General features: G+C 38.3%; 1 long non-coding RNA gene across 1 annotated transcript; it reads left to right on the top strand.

The window, feature by feature from the left end:
- The first annotated feature begins 1,355 nt into the window (after positions 1–1,355).
- LOC105441438 lies at positions 1,356–4,164 on the top strand. Its single transcript, XR_004066500.1, has 3 exons — positions 1,356–1,417; positions 2,539–2,835; positions 3,802–4,164. It is a non-coding gene; the product is annotated as an uncharacterized LOC105441438 (long non-coding RNA).
- Positions 4,165–4,699: the final 535 nt, after the last annotated feature.

Raw genomic sequence — 4,699 nt, 5'->3', positions numbered from 1 at the left:
TAGGAAAGATAGAGAGAGAGAGAGAGAGAAGATGATAATTTGTTTTAATCATGAAAATTGTTCTTTCACAACAAGGTCTACCTAGTGGGAGAACAAGAGAAAGTACAGTAATTAATGACTCTGCAATATCATTAGGCCAATTACTTACCTTTAAACAACAACAAAAAACAAATTGTGGAGAGAGAGAGAAAGAAAAAAAGTATGAAAAGTAACAAGTGGGGGGGGGGGGAGGGAAATGGAATGAAAAAGTGACGTAAGAGAGAGAGAGAGAGAGTGGTGGGGAGAATGAGAGGAAAGAGGAGGAGAACTTGGGAAGGGAGAGAAGGTAAAGTAGAGATAGAATAGGAGAAAGAGAGAAAAGAAAAGGTGGGGTCAGAGCGAAGAAAAGATGGATGGGAGGGATGATATGTTTTTCTCTGAGTTTGTTATTTTATCTTTGCCACCCTTTTCATCTATTCCTTCTATCCGTCGTAGGTTGCCTATCATCGCCATGTAAGAATAAAGGTGTTTGTTCGGAGACGGATTATAGCTATGCGTGTGTGTGCCCTGATGGGTTTTTCGGCCATAGTTGTGAACGTAAGTAGATCTATTGTCATTATTAGTGTTTGTAACCATTAAGCTAATTAATTTTTATTTAGTTTATTGGGTTAATGGATTTGCTGTTATCATGGTTATCACTGATTATTATTTTAAATTAAAAAGTCTAAGTATTTCTAATGGGATATATGGCTACGATATATTCTGTGCTTTATCTGTCCATAAAAAAAAAAAAAACATTCTTCAAGAACATTATTCTAATTACTTTGCATTATGATGACATAATATAATTATACATGTACATGAATCAACATATCAAAATAAATGTCACCAAATATAAATAAGAATATGACAAACGAATTTGTTCTACAGAATGTTTTATTTTTCCATCCGTCTGAAATAATGAAAATGCATTATTTTAAACAAGGATGCTTATGTTTTTTAAATATACACGAATTGATTGATATTACGTTGTTTTCTGCGCCCACTGGAAAACATCTAATATATATCGTAAAAAGGTGGGATATATCGGAAGGCGATGAGCAGAGAAACAATGAGGTTAACAAAATTTGATTATACCAGGGAGGTGTACCTAACGGACTTAAATTGTGTCATATGTCAAGTAGAAGGCTATTACATAGACAAAATCTTCAGATTAAGAAGGACTTAATTTGTTTTTATTTTGAGATGTTGTTTGGAAATCTGTTTTCCTTTTGTATCATTCCTGTTATATCAAATGCCACTTTGCTGTATGATGATCTAAATATAGACCTGCCGAGAACATGCGCAGAACTGAAGGCACATAACGGGACCTATCTTATTGATCCAGATGGCCCGAATGGAAACCTTTCTGATCCAGTGGAAGTTGAATGTCGAAATGGTAACTTTTACTCAGATTGTCATTCAAATTATATAATTATAATTCATAGGGCATATCAAGTGGGCATAAAGACAATTTTGTTGGGGTATGTCGTTTATTGCCCCCAAACTTTCCGTTGTGTAGGGAGCAAAAAAAAAAAATATTTCAGCCACAGTAAAACCCGTTGGTTGCTCCAGTGTGTCCTCTTAATGTTTCGATATTATAACAGTATACCCTGCTGCCAAGAAAATATGCATTTTTGGTTACTGGAATATTGTCAGGTTACAACTTCTCGGCGGTGAGGGAGAGGTTGGAGGGTGAGAGGAATGGAGAGAAGAGGATGGGGGGGGGGGTGCAGCCCTAAACCTTTCCCATTCCGCTCCTATGACTGTGGCTTGGGTACAAACAAAATGTTTTTATAATTAACGATGTGGGCTGACAGACTTAAATGAAGGGGTTGGAATTGATTTTTATCCGACCAAGGGGTATGAACCAAAAATGATTTACTAGGTTATGGGCATTTATGTGGACTAACCCTCCCATTGACCCTCCGCCTCAGACGTTGATGCTTACCCTCATTGATCCCACATTGATCGTACTTCGGGAAATTTTTACTATGAAGAAAAAAAAATCGCCTCCCCCTTTCTGATGATATTGGATCAACCCCCGGTCGCAGGCCGTGTGAGCATGCATTGCTCTTTTGACTATAGGCTCTAGTATGGCGACAACTTATGTTCAAACTGTACCCGGTCATTTTGTCGATGACTCTGAAAGGGAGAGATGTCTATCATGAAAGGGTAGCCACAGTCGCAAGTCGTCACTTTTTAATGGGGGAAAAATCGACCGCTTCCCCCTTTTCTGACAATCTTGTATCAGCCCTTGGCCAGGAACCGTAGGACCAGTGATCTATAAGACTATAGAATACAGAAGGATAGCAATTTTTTATTATTATTTATTACAATACCAAACATGCGTACAAAATAATGTTCCGACCATTTAGCCGGTCATTTTAGCTTTGACATTGAGAGGTCTCAATAGCAATAGCCCCAAGACTGACAGTTTTGATGAAGGAGGAGGGGCTCACACATAAAAGTCATAACCCCTTTTCGTCTTTCACAATGCTGTCTTTACCCTGCCCCAAGGCGTGACCACCATTTCTCACAACATTCCTGGTGAACAGCAAGTTCCTCAAGGCTTTGAGGATGAAGGTTCTTACAGAAAAGAGGTGGAATACACTCTACCCATGGATTCCATCGTTGCAATACTAATGGACTCCACGAGCTGCAGGCAGTACATCAGAGCAGCCTGTTCCTATACCTACATGATAAGTGACACCAGAACCAATAACATTTACTGGGTCTCAAGACAAGGGATCAAGATGACAAACTGGGGAGATGCACCAAGTAATGTTACCGGGTGTCTTTGCGGTGTCAACAACAGTATGTATTGTTATTTCATTTTCTAGATAACTCTTATAATTTTTTGGGGTCTGATCTGATCAAGAATGCTTTTAGTATATATTGAATAACATTTTGTGTTAGAAAAAAAAAATTGAGGTTTGTCACAAAATAGGAACGCCCTTGCCATCATTTTGATATTAAGCTTTGTTTCGCGGAGTGTTCGCAAGATAAACATGACAAAGGCACATTTTTGTAGGCCCGTGTTCTACAGCGTCGACGTTGGGTTACTTGAGGCTATTGTCTAAAATCGGGTTTAAAGAAGGAAGTTATAGTATATGGTCTAAGATTTCCTTTAGACCCGGGGTCTGATTTAACTAAATCAGTAGAATATGGACCTTAGAAGTTAGATTTATTTTTCATCAACCAACAACAAGAATTCAAAAAGCCTACGTACACTAGGACCAAACCATGCATGTAAATCTCAATATCGCCGCGTTGTTTTACAGGGCCTATACTGTAGTCACACTTAAAGGTCGGGTGACATCCAATTATAAGTTGATTCCTGTTGATATGCAGGGCTGCATACAACTCATATTTTGTTTTTCTAATATCTAAATACATTTCATAATTTTCTCAGACCTGCAAAGCTCCACCCTAAAAAAAATGATCCTTCCTAGCTCTAATGACATCAACTGTCAATCATTAGTGAGCTAACAAGATACAGTGGTATGTAGCTTCACCAGAGCTGACCACAATACTAACATAGGAGTTGCTTTGTCAGACGTGCTGTAGCATAACCAGGAAAAGAAAGGTATCTGTGGAGGTATTGTATAAAATCATGCAATTCTTTTGTAAACATGTGTTGGGCAGGCCAGCTCGGAAAGTTATATAGCCCTTCAGGAATCAACTTATATTTGGTTTTCACTCGACCTTAAATGACGTAGTTGCTATAATGCAATATCTGCTAAATTGTAGATTAATTTTCCTTCTTCTGTACATGTTTAGCTTGCCACAGTTCAGGGGATTATTGCAATTGTGATAATTCTGACCAATGGATGACGGACGAAGGCTTCCTGAGGGACCTAACTCGACTTCCGGTCACCAGACTACATTTTGGAGATACAGGGAGTGATTTTGAAAAGATTAACTACGAACTTGGATTTCTCGAATGTCAATGAGGGCTTCATTCAAGAGGAAGATTGCTATTTTGTTTTTTCAAAGTATTTGAGCACGGGGGGGGGGGGGGTCCTTCAAGGCCGTCGATCCGTCTTCAGGATGATAATACATGTTTTAATCATGCTGGATGGGGGGGGGGGGGGCGGCGTATGGCTATTATGTCTCTTTGAGATAGTTCCTAAAGTTGTATATTGTTTAAGTGCCACATTTGTATATAGTACGCTATACAAATTAATGTATGGGTGTTATATATAGCCCTATATATTTTCTTTTAAGATTTTCAACAAAAATTGTTGTGCAAATGAGGGGCAGGATACCTTTGACTCTTTAATTCGAGTGAACAACGATGTGTCTCCTACATGCAAAATTCAATTCAAAGACGTTTACCAATGCACGACGCCTCAGTTTGGCACTATAATGAGAACAGAAAAAAGGGACAAAACAAACTCTTGGAGGGGTAATTTTTTCGATGTTGCTATTGATGAGGATGATGTTGACTACATTCCTAGGGCAGTGGCATAGCTACACAGTGTGTCCCAGACAAAACGAAACCGAGAATTATTGATGTTTTATCATAACTTAATCACAATCATAATTAATAAATGACACATATTTGTAAAGCTTAGATCCTCCTCTTCCATTGGATGCAACTCATATGATGCATATTTCACGCATGAGTGATTAAAAAAAATTTGAAAAAAGGGTACCAAAAAGTCATTTGGCGAAT

Source organism: Strongylocentrotus purpuratus, unplaced genomic scaffold (genome assembly GCF_000002235.5).
Source record: "Strongylocentrotus purpuratus isolate Spur 01 unplaced genomic scaffold, Spur_5.0 spur5_scaffold_5, whole genome shotgun sequence".
NCBI lineage: Eukaryota > Metazoa > Echinodermata > Echinoidea > Camarodonta > Strongylocentrotidae > Strongylocentrotus > Strongylocentrotus purpuratus.
The sequence above is the reverse complement of the archived record's forward strand: the minus strand, read 5'-3'. Positions and strand labels throughout refer to the sequence as shown.